Genomic DNA, 13,185 nt, shown 5'->3' with positions numbered 1-13,185 from the left:
GGAAGCACGAATTAGAAATCAAATGGCGTTACGCGTTACTTTAGCAGAAAACACCAAACCCTCGATTGAAGGTCGAGGAGGACCAATCAGATTTCCAGAGATTCAAGGACACTCGTTCGAATTAAAACATCACATCATCCAGCTCATTCAGAATAGCTGTCAGTTTCATGGATTACCGAATGACGATCCTAAATCTCACCTTGATAAAATCATATCTCTTTGGAACTCCTATAAACAGCCATGGATAGGACAAGATATAGTCCGACTATACTTGTTCCCCTATTATCTCACTCATCATGCTCAAACTTGGTTCGAAGGACTGAAAAAAGATTCCATCACGTCATGGACGGAGATGGCTACTAAATTCCTAACCAAATATTTCCCTCCTTCTAAACAAACCAAACTGAAGAATGACATCATTAACTTCAAACAAAGTTATGATGAATCTCTTTACACTGCATGGGAGCGATTCAAAACTCTGCTGAAGAAATGCCCTAATCACCAGCTAGAACGGTCAGCCCAAATATGTACCTTCTACAATGGTCTTACGGTAAATCATAGGACGATGATTGATGCAGCAGCTCAAGGGAATCTGATGAACCAAACCGCAGACGAAGCATGGGAATTGCTCGAGAACATGACAATGCATCACCATGACTGGAACAGTGGTGAAGCAACTTCATTATCTGCCCCTCTCTCTGCACTTAACAATCAAACGGAGGCCATCAAATCCCTCACGGATTATATGGAATCTCTTGCTAAACAACTCAGAGAACTGAAGACGTAGCCGCAGCAGGTTAACCAAGCTCAGGCTTGTGTTAATTGTACCAACCCACAACCTACTGAATAATATCAAGTTGAGTACGAAAACCCTGACGGTTCAGTCTGTTACGTCCAATACCCAGCTCGTCCACCAAATCCCGAATTCAATCAACCACCTAGGGTTAATCAATTTTAGCGAAGCAATCAACCTTTTCGCTATCGCTATCCACCTTATCCAGCCCAACAATCTCAATTGACTTACGATCAACCACTCCCACTCACTGGTCCCCCAATTGAGAAAAATTCCCCTACCACCCAGATTACAAAAGCAACTAACCCCACTCTCGGAGCTGATGATTAGTTAACTCAGTTCATTCAAGGGCAACAACAGTTAAATCAGAGAACTGCAACCAGACAAAATTAGACGGAGATACTAATGAGAAATCAATTGGCCCTGCTCAGAAGTTTGGAAACGCAGCTCGGACAGTTATCACAATGCCTTGAAACCCGACCGCAGGGAAGATTGCCAAGTAATACTATCCAAAATCCCTACATAGAAGAAGCAAAGCAAATGGATTCCGTAATCCCAGAGGAAGAACCACGGAGAAGGTCAACTAGGCTCAAGAACAAATCAACGCATACTCAGAAGCTGACCCCTGAAACTCCAGTTCGTATACCTTATCCTGGAAGGCTACAAGAAGAACCATCTAAGCTTGATTCCTTCAAACTTGATGGAAGATTCCTGGACACTATGTCCAAAGTTCCCAACCAGAAGAGATACATCCGAAGGCTTCTCTCTACAAAGGAAAGGATACCAGACTCTAACAAAATTCCACAGAGTGAAGAATGCTCTGCATTACTCAGAAACTCTTTACCACCAAAGCTAGGAGATACGGGCCGATTCGTTTTCCCGTGTTCAATCTACCAATCTGGAACCATTCATGCGCTAGTAGATTTAGGAGCAAGTATCAACCTAATCCCCTACTATCTCTATCAGAGATTAGAGTTAGGAGATTTGTCACCAACCAAAATGAAAATCCAACTTGCCGATCACACAATTCAATATCCTAAGGGTATAGTTGAGAACGTCTTGGTGAAAGACGACAAATTCTTGTATCCTACGGATTTCGTAGTGATAGATATTAAGGAAGACCTACACATACCATTAGTGTTAGGAAGACCTTTCATGAATACGGCTAGGACTGTCATTGATGTGTACAATTAAACCTTGATCTTACGATCACATGGGGAGAGCGTTACCTTCAAAATTGACCGACCAACCGATCTTTCTGGACAGGCAGAGATGTTTTCTATTTCCACTAGACGGATCACTTCCGATGACGAGTCTTCACCACCAGCCGATGATATCGAGATAGGTGTCGAATCACAGTCTGTAGACAACCCAGAAATGGAAGAAGAGGATCCCAATGAAGAAATAGAGGAAGAGGAGGAATCTGAAGAGGAAGAGGAAATGAAAGACGTAAAAGAAACTATGACAATACCCGCTCCAAGCATTGAGCGTCATGAAGAAATAATGAGGCTTGAGACGGAAAATCACAGTTTAATCATTCGCTTTAAGAAGAAGACCGATAAGGCCGAGGTTAAGGACATAGAAATTGATCCTGCAAGTATCAAAGTGGAGAATCAGAATACTGAAGAAACCCGTTCATCAGACGCATCCTCAGAAGAACAATACACCGATGATGACGAGGTAGAGCAACATGAAGACATTCTAAATAACTCACACTCCCCAACCGAACCAGATCAAGGGGAGCCAGACTCTTCTTCAGATCGAATTCCGGTTATATCCACACACGCAGACATGATAACCTTCATCAAAGATACTGATGAATTTGAAGACATTCTCAAAGCCATCCGAAAATCAACCATTGATTTTTCACTACGCTTAACAGAATGAATTATGGCTATCAGAGAAGAACACCACCTCTATCTCCGAAGAGAAGACAATGATGTTGAAATCCTAGAAGAACGCATTCAAGACTTTATCAATTCTCTTCACGATCATATCTATCACGAAGAAAGGCAACGAGAGCACAATTCAGTGGTTCGCACTATTCTCGAGACAAGATTCTATCGAGATCAGAAGATCATTTACTCTAAGGTTTATAATACCTTAGCCAGATCTGCACTTCCGTTCTCACGAAACCAACGAGCACTACTGACTCTCATCCGGAAGCATATGGATCTTTCCACCGGACGCCCGACTTATCACTCCGACTTGCAAATGATCGAGGATATTCACAACTTTTTCGCTCTCTTGGAAAGAGATAATTTCGAAAGCACACCAGAGAGGCTAGTAATTTACGTAACCATTAATCACCATGTCGATCTGATTATCAAAGAGCTACGAGACGTTGTTATGGAAGAAGCAAGGAGAAACAATCCGTTCTCTCATCTTGAACCAGACCGAGTCAACATTGCCACCTACATTACTAAGCAGATAACACGTATCTTCCAAGAATCCACAGATCCTAGTTTCACATTTAAAGCTGGATGTAGGGAGATATACTCAAAGACGGTGACATTAATACTTGGATCAGGGTTGCTCTTCACTTCTTTTTAGCTTCGCCTCTTAGTAAATCTGTGCAAAGCTACTGACTCTTACTGTGGAGATCACCGTTCCGAAGACTTCAAATTCTAAAGATACAGTTTCTAACATTGTTTGAAGACCTCCGAAATGAGCATCCCATCAGAGAAATCATCAACACCAGCACTGCTTCTATGATTGACATTCATGGGTCAACCAGCAGAGCCGTGGATCATATCCTCATCGGACTTCAAGACTTATCAAGAGCCGAAACTGCACACTACTTATCTTTCAGAAGATCTTCAAGAAAAGTGCCGGATCTGTTACCACTATTGTTCCGACACTTTCTCAGGATTTTTCCGCCAAGACTTACATTCTCTCAAGAAGACCAAGATCACAACCATCAGCGAGAAATGTTTTCTTTTTGAAGCATCACTACGGTCGAGCCAACGACCTTAAACAAAAGCGCTTCTCGGGAGGCAACCCGTGCAATAAAGTAGAGTAGAAGAATAAAGAACGATAAATGAGCTGACAAAGACGCGAGGATTGGAAACCAGCCGCATCTGCTAGGGGTATTTCTTTCTTTTCGCTACTAGCTCAAGATTCAAACTATGCCACATCCTAGCTTATCACTAAGTGTGGGATAACACCCAATTAAAAGCACTAGACAAATACTCCCAAATCTTCAACTAAAACTCCTAAGTGTGGGATATACTAGGAACATTGAGGACAATGTTCGTCTAAGTGTGGGATGTTGGTATACTCTTTTTATGATGTATTATAATAACCCATTACGAAGATTCCAAGTCCTTAAGCCAAATTTCAAAATTTTTGCAAAAGAAACCCTTTTCGAAAAAGTATTTTTGAAAACCTGAAACGTTTGTCAATAAAAATAAGGCTCAAGTAAGGGGGAAATCTTGTTAGATTGAAATCTCTAATAGAGCATTGCATAACTAAGGCATTATCGACCTAAATTGATTATGGTGAGGCACCCCAAATAAGACCAGCATTCATCTTTAATGCTTCACTATTTTCCATTGAGAGTGCCGATGTCTGTGCTCAGAATCAGAACTTGCTTTAGATCTACATCTCCAAGCAGCGAAACGTGATTCAGTTGTAATCAAAATAGCTAGCCATTTGTCAAACATAAACCTTCCGCACCTCCACTCTTCTACTCCACCACCACATCCACATCACCTTTACTATTCCTCAAAAAATCCAGAAAATGAGATTCCTTCCGAAAACCCGATGTTATAAACCTCTCAAGTATCATGGCAAAGGTCTTGAAAAAGTTTACCGGTAAAAATTTTCTCGAGATGAAGTCTCCAAATATATATATATATATATATATATATATATATATATATATATATATATATATATATATATATATATATATATATATATATATATATATATATATATATATAGTGGCAGGATCAAGAGGGAAGTAACCATTCGGGGGGAAGCGGGGGGAAGCAAATTTTTTTTTTTTGTTTTTTGAAAAAACTTTGTTCACGAACATTATAGATGAGATGAAAATATGAACATTTAGTAGAGACACTTCGTGATGAATGTTTTTATTTTGGCGAGAAAATGCTCGAAGAAGTAATATATAACAATTATCGTGTTTTTCGAGCGTATTTTGAGGTTTTAGCTATTGGGGTTTAGATATTAGGGTTTAGATATTAGGGTTTATAGGGTTTAGATATTAGGGTTTAGAAATTTAGGGTTTAGGGTTTAGATTTAGGGTTTAGATTTAGGATTTAGATTGAGTTTTTAACACGAACGGTTTAGAGTTTAGGGTTTAGGGTTTAGGGTTTAGGGTTTAGGGTTTAGGGTTTGGTGTTTTGGGTTTATGGAATAAACCCAAAACACGAAACCCTAAACCCTAAACCCTAAACTCTAAATCGGGCTAAATTTTACTTCAAAAAACATGAAAAAAAAACGTTCACATTCTTCACGAACAATATTATCTTGAATGTTATTTTTGTCGATAGTTTTCCCGCCAAAATAATAACATTCATCACGAAGTGTCTCTTCTAAATGTTTTTATTTTCATCCAATCTATAATGTTCGTAAACAAAGTTTTTTCAAAAAAACGAATTTTTTTTTTTGCTTCCCCCCGCTTCCCCCCGATTGGTTACTTCCCCATTGATCCTGCCCCTATATATATATATATATATATATATATATATATATATATATATATATATATATTAGTTCTGAGAAAAGAAGTAGAACTATATAAAGAGAAACGCCAAAGAGAACTCGACCGAAAATGATTATCAAATGAAGAAAAGTTCCAAAGTGCTTCTCAAAATACTTCAGCACTCCTATCTATCCAAATAAAACTCTGTATAAAGACTACATCACCCCTTTATTTCACTTCACTACCATTCCAAAATTCCTTTCCCATCATTGACAAATGACCTATAAAGCTGAGATTACTACCGTTCTCGCATTAGCAGTAAGGATTGAGTATTTATCAAGCCTATGATGATGGGTGCAGCATGACTGGCTATGAGTGTATTTATTTCTTAGATCTATAGGGAACCCTAAACACTTGAGTGATTCGAGTGACCCGTGAAAGCTAGCCTATGTCATGTAACCTCCTCGCATGCTTGCAGAGATAACTTCAATCCTAACATAGATAACTCATCTTATCTTTTGCTCTTATAATAAAAGCAAACCGCTTGAGCTATTAGAAAAGAAACGCCTAAAAGATTCTTAAGGAAATGAGAGTTTGCTTGAGGACAAGAAAAGTCTAAGTGTGGGATATTTGATATCGGCTAAAAGTCACGTTTTCACCCCGGTATTAAGGCCCAAAAACAAGAAATATTCGAACTTTATCGGCAAAATACCCACTAAAATTGAAGAACAAGTAATTACAAAGGCGGTGCAAAAAGAATCAAGAGAATCGGAGCTATAAGGAAGAATCTAGAGGGAAAACGGTGAAAGACAAGAAATCAAGTTACGATCCAGTGAATCAAGGCTGACCAGCATCAAAAACGGCCTGCCATATGGCCTGCCAGTATGTAAACGGCCTGCCAAATACGGCTCACCAAGCGGCCTGTCATACGGGCTGCCAGGAAAATGGCTTGCCAAATACGAGCCACCAAACGGGCTGCTATACGGCCTGCCAGCCGTATTTTGGAAAATTCCTAGTCTATTTAAAGGGTCTTTATCATTCATTCCAACACACACTTCAATTCACTTCTTTCTCTCTCTTGTGCAATATTAGTCATACTCTCAAGGCCTTCGACTCCGTGCGGGAAACCTAGTACCCGGAGAAGAACGCTGAAGATTGTATTAGGAGCGGTCTGGAGTCTTGAAGTTGTCACTTTTGTATTCGGAACTCGTTTAATCTATTGGTACTTCTATCTTTTATCTTATATAATGTTTTATGATATTGTTGCCATGATTAGCGAGTAGTTATCTTTAGTGTTTGCTATGATGTAAGCAGTTATAATGCCAAAATAATATTATGGTCTGTGTATGCTGTTGAAATACTTTCCGATTATGCTTTAAACTCAATCGCTTTTCCAACTAATAGAACGTAGTTATAGGCTCTGTTATTGGGAAGTCGCGAACCTCGATTCAGAGTACACTATCTGTGTCACCCCTTGGTAAGAGAAGTCTATCGGATACAATGTAAGATCGACTGAGGCACACCGGTTGTAGTAAGTCTATCGAGCTTTGGATTCTGACTGAGGACTCTTTTGTAGTGAAACATCTGATCAGACCCTTAGTACATTGTCGATCCTAGACCATGCTAGTGTAGTCACCAAGCATATAAACTTCGTACGTGCATGCTGAAGCACATCGGTTGTTGTAAGCTATACCTCTGCTAAGTAAGGCCATGGAACCCGGTTAGTGTTGACCAGTACACTGCACCATAACGCGGTCTCAAGCATTGCACCCTGCTTGAGGGATTCTTAGTTAATTAAGGAACTGTTTGTTTAGACACATAAAGGATTGGACCGTTAGGATAACCGAACGTGTTCATGGAAGTCATCTTAACTTGGCCATGGTGTTCTTTATGGTTGAACTCTTTTTAAAGGTCTAACTACCTTTTACCAATCATTAACGAAAGCATTGAAACGCATCACGTCTCTTGGATATGGTAAACCATGTATTCTGTTATGCTTAAGAAAGTTTAGACCATTTTGGAATGTTAATACGTCACCCAACCGAGTCGCTCAATTGGATGGGCCGTCTGAACGTGTATGCCTATAGTCAGACTGCACGGGCGTCGGGGGTAAGGGACATTGCTGTCTATTCAGTATCTTCAAGCCTAACGCAGTACCCAGTGACATGCCTTATGATAGGGGCATTTAGGGCCAGTGTAATGAATACAGGGCCTCTGCCTATTCATGAGCCAGCATTTCATAATCTCAGCAGAATAACTGATAAAGTCATAGCATGCACTCACTTTAACCTTATCTGAATTACGAATTTTATCGCATTTACTTTATCTGTCTTATTAATTAGAAAATCCAAAAATAAATATTCACTACTCCCTAACTATCTTAGACTTAAATATAGGTTTGATTCTACTGATATCTCAAAAATACGACTCTAGGTCATACTTCCCTTACTTATAAGGAGTAGTAAGATTTAGGCCCCGCTAAATATAAATTTAAAACAGTACCTTCCTCCCACGAGTGGCTGATCCTGGTGAGCCACGGCCTGATGACACCGCGCGAATAAAAACTGTCTGTTTCGGCCATATCAATTCACGAGCAAAATTATACGACTCACGATTTAGAATTGGGCGCTGTTGTTTTTGCATTAAAGACATGGAGGCACTACTTATATGGGGTCAAAAGTATTATATATACCGACCACAAAAGTCTCCAACATATATTTGACCAGAAACAACTGAACATGAGGCAGCGTAGGTGGATTGAGTTGTTGAATGATTACGATTTTGAGATTCGTTACCACCCGGGGAAGGCGAATGTGGTAGCCGAGGCTTTGAGTAGAAAGGACAGGGAACCTATGCGGGTAAAAGCTATGAATATAATTATTCGTACTAACCTTACTACTCAAATAAAGGAGGCGCAACAGGGAGTTTTAAAAGATAGAAATTTGAAGAATGAAATACCCAAAGGATCGGAGAAACATCTTGATATTCGGGAAGACGGAACCCGGTATAGGGATGAAAGAATTTGGGTACCAAATTTTGGAGATGTGAGAGAAATGGTACTTAGAGAAGCACATAAAACCAGATATTCAATACATCCCGGAGCAGGAAAGATGTACAAAGATCTCAAGAAACATTTTTGGTGGCCGGGTATGAAAGACGATATTGCTAAATACGTAGGAGAATGTTTGACGTGTTATAAGGTAAAAGCTGAACATCAGAAACCATCAGGTCTACTTCAACAACTTGAAATCCTAGAGTGGAAATGAGAAAACATTACCATGGATTTCATTACTAAATTGCCAAGGACTGCAAGTGGTTATGATACTATTTGGGTAATAGTCGATCGTCTCTCCAAATCAGCACACTTTCTACCAATGCGAGAAGATGATAAACTGGAAAAGTTAGCATGACTATACTTGAAGGAAGTCATCTCCAGATACGGAATACCAATCTCTATTATCTCTGATAGGGACGGTAGATTTGTTTCAAGGTTTTGGCAAACTTTACAACAAGCATTGGGAACTCGTCTAGATATGAGTACTGCCTATCATCCACAAACCGATGGGCAGAGTGAAAGGATGATACAGACTCATGAAGACATGCTACGAGCATGTGTTATTGATTTTGGAAACAGTTGGGATCGACATCTACCATTAGCAGAATTTTCCTACAATAACAGTTACCACTCGAGTATTGAGATGGCACCGTTTGAGGCACTTTATGACAGAAAGTGTAGGTCTTCGATTTGTTAGAACTAGGTGGGGGGTAGACAAATTACGGATCCGGAGATAATCCAAGAAACGACCGAGAAAATTATTCAAATCCAACAACGGTTGAAACCGCCCAGAGTCGACAAAAGAGCTACGCATACAGTAAAAGAAAAGATATAGAATTTAAAATTGGAGAGATGGTCATGCTTAAGGTTTCACCTTGGAAAGGAGTTGTTCGATTTGGTAAACGGGGGAAACTGAATACAAGGTACATTGGACCATTTAAAATTATAGATCGTGTCGGACCAGTAGCTTACCGACTTGAATTACCTCAACAACTCACCGACGTACATGATCCTTTTCACGTATCGAATCTGAAGAAATGCTTAGCTAAAGAAGATCTCACTATTCCTTTAGACGAAATCCAAATCAATGAAAAACTTCAATTCATTGAAGAACCCGTCGAAATAATGGATCGTGAGGTTAAAAGACTTAAGAAAAATAAAATACCAATCGTTAGGTACTGTAGTGACCCGAACTTGAAGATCAGATGAAGAAGAAATACTCACACTTGTTTCCAGATGATACATCAATACCTCCAACTGCTCAAAATTTCGGGACGAAATTTATTTAACGGGTAGGTACTGTAGTGACCCGAACTTTTCCATGATTATATATTATATGAGATTAATATTTACATGAATAAATGTTTTCAATATGTTAAGCAATCAAACTTATTAAGACTCGATTAATTGAAATAGGTTTCATGTAGACAATTGACTACCCAAATTGACCGGCGATTCACGAACGTTAAAAACTTGTAAAAACTACATGATGATATATATATATGGACATATATATGGTTAACATGAGATTATGATAAGTAAGTATCTCATTATGTATATTAACAATGAACCTTATACATAAAACAAGACTACTAACTTAAGAAATTCAAAACGATATCTATACGTAACGATTATCGTTGTAATAACGTCTTAATATTTATATATCATATTAAGATATATTAGTACATCATGTTATCATTATAATGTAATAATTTAACATCTCATTAGATATAATAATAATGGGATTAATAACATTTAACGAAATCGTTAACTTAAAGGTTTCAAAACAACACTTACATGTAACAACTAACGATGACTTAACGACTCAGTTAAAATGCATATACATATAATGTATTAAGATGTATTAATACACTTTTGAAAGACTTCATGACACATATCAAAGTACTTCTACTTAACAAAAATGCTTACAATTACATTCTCATTCATTTTCATCAACAATTCTACTCTTATGCACCCGTATGCGTACTCGTACAATACACAGCTTCTAGATGTACATACTATTGGTATATACACTCAATGATCAGCTCTTAGCTGCCCTTAGTAAGTCATAAAATATGTGGGAACCATCATTTGGCAACTAGCATGAAATATCTCATAAAATTATAAAAATATTATAAATCATTCATAAATTATTTACAAGAAAACAAACTTACATATCCTTTATATCTAATCCATCAGTCACGACCAAAAACACATGCAAACACTTTCATTCTTCAATTTTTTTCATCTAATTGATCTCTCTCAAGTTCTATCTTCAAGTTCTAAGTGTTCTTCATAAATTCTATAAGTTCTAGTTTCATAAAATCAAGAATACTTTCAAGTTTGCAAGTCTACTTCCAAGCTTTCTAATCCATTCCAAGTAATCATCTAAGATCAAAAAACCTCTATTATTTACAGTAGGTTATCATTCTAATTCAAGGTATAATTCATATTCAAACTTTGATTCAATTTCTATAACTATAAACTATCTTAATTTGAGTAAAAATCTTACTTGAACTTGTTTTTGTGTCATGATTCTACTTCAAGAACTTTCAAGCCATCCGAGATCCTTTGAAGCTAGATCATTTCTTGTCACTTCCAGTAGGTTTACCTACTAAACTTGAGGTAGTAATGATGTTCATAACATCATTCGATTCATATATATATATATATATATATATATATATATATATATATATATATATATATATATATATATATATATATATATATATATATATATATATATATAACTATCTTATTCGAAGATTTAAACTTGTAATCACTAGAACATAGTTTAATTAATTCTAAACTTGTTCGCAAACAAAGTTAATCCTTCTAACTTGACTTTTAAAATCAACTAAACACATGTTCTATATCTACATGATATGCTAACTTAATGATTTAAAACTTGGAAACACGAAGAACACCGTAAAAACGGACATACGCCGTCGTAGTGAAACCGGGGGCTGTTTTGGGTTAGATAATTAAAAACTATGATAATCTTTGATTTAAAAGTTGTTCTTCTGGAAAAATGATTTTTAATATGAACATGAAACTATATCCAAAAATCATGGTCAAACTCAAAGTGGAAGTATGTTTTTCAAAATGGTCATCAAGATGTCGTTCTTTCGACGGAAATGACTACCTCTCACAAAAACGACTTTTAACCTATATTTCCGACTATAAACTTATAATTTTTCTATTTAGTTTCATAAATTTAAGTTCAATATGAAACCATATCAATTTTATTCACTCAAAACGGATTTAAAACGAAGAAGTTATGGGTAAAACAAAATTGGTTAAAAATGGTTAATTTGACTACGGGATGAATTGACAAAAATCTATACTAACCATATCCTAACTAACTTATATTGTATTATACATGTATTCTAACATATATTATGTAATCTTGAAAGACCATAGACACGTATACTATGTTTTGACATATCATATCGACGTCATGTATATATATATTATTTGGAACAACCATAGACACTTTATATGCGGTAATGTTCGAGTTAGCTATACAGGGTTGAGGTTGATTCCAAAATAATATATATACTTTGAGTTGTGATCGAGTCTGAGAGTTGTATACACTGGGTTGTGGATTGATTCGAGATAATATATATTGATTTATTTCTGTACTACTAACTGTGGACAACTAATTATGGACTACAAACATTGGACTGATAACTTAACAAACTTAAATCGTTAAAACATAATAAAACATATTGTGAATATATTTCGATCATACTTTGATATATATGTATATATTTGTTATAGGTTCGTGAATCAACCAGTGGCCAAGTGTTATTTTCCGACGAAGGGATAATCTGTGAAAGTGAGTTATAATCCCATTTTTACTATCGAATATTTTTTGGGATGAGAATACATGAAGTTTTATAAATGATTTACAAAATAGACACACAAGTACTTGAAAATCACATTCTTTGATTGAATTATCTTATTGAATATCACCCTTTTGCTTGGTAACCTAAGAATTAGTGAACGCCACTAATTGACACGAATCCTGAAGATAGATCTATGGGCCTAACGAACCCCATCCAGGTTATGGATGCTTTAGTACTTCAATTTTTTATACAGATGAGTGTTCCTGTATTATATTTTTTTTGCAGATGAGTGTTCATGCAGTTAATTATGAAAAATGAAATCTTGTGGTCTATTAATATAATTTGAAATATAGGTTAAACCTATAACTCACCAACATTTTTGTTGACGTTTAAAGCATGTTTATTCTCAGGTGATTATTAAGAGCTTCCGCTGTTGCATGCTAAATAAAGATAGGATTGGAGTCTGCATGCTTGTACAATATTGTTTAAAAACTGCATTCGAAGACTTAAGTTGTTATGTAATATTATTGTAAACTATTATCTAATGGTCGTGTGAAAACGCTACATTTTTTATTATCATTATTTGATAATCTTCGTAATATTTTAAACCTTTATCACAGATATAAAACTTATGGTTTGTTTCAAAAATCGAATGCAGTCTTTGAAAAACGTCTCATATAGAGGTCAAAATCTCGCAACGAAATCAATTAATATGAAACGTTTATAATTATTATGAACGGGACATTTCACTTTCCACCATCTTTGCCATCACGAAAGCCTGAGATAACGTCGGTGCTGACCTCACAAAGGTCCT

The 13,185-nt window shown here is 36.7% G+C and overlaps 1 non-coding gene across 1 annotated transcript; it reads right to left on the bottom strand.

The window, feature by feature from the left end:
* Positions 1–400: 400 nt before the first annotated feature.
* On the bottom strand, positions 401–507 carry LOC139860993 (small nucleolar RNA R71). Its single transcript, XR_011763615.1, has one exon. It is a non-coding gene; the product is annotated as a small nucleolar RNA R71 (small nucleolar RNA).
* Between the last annotated feature and the right edge of the window lie 12,678 nt (positions 508–13,185).

The sequence above is a fragment of the Rutidosis leptorrhynchoides genome, chromosome 7 (genome assembly GCF_046630445.1).
Source record: "Rutidosis leptorrhynchoides isolate AG116_Rl617_1_P2 chromosome 7, CSIRO_AGI_Rlap_v1, whole genome shotgun sequence".
Lineage (NCBI taxonomy): Eukaryota > Viridiplantae > Streptophyta > Magnoliopsida > Asterales > Asteraceae > Rutidosis > Rutidosis leptorrhynchoides.
The sequence above is the reverse complement of the archived record's forward strand: the minus strand, read 5'-3'. Positions and strand labels throughout refer to the sequence as shown.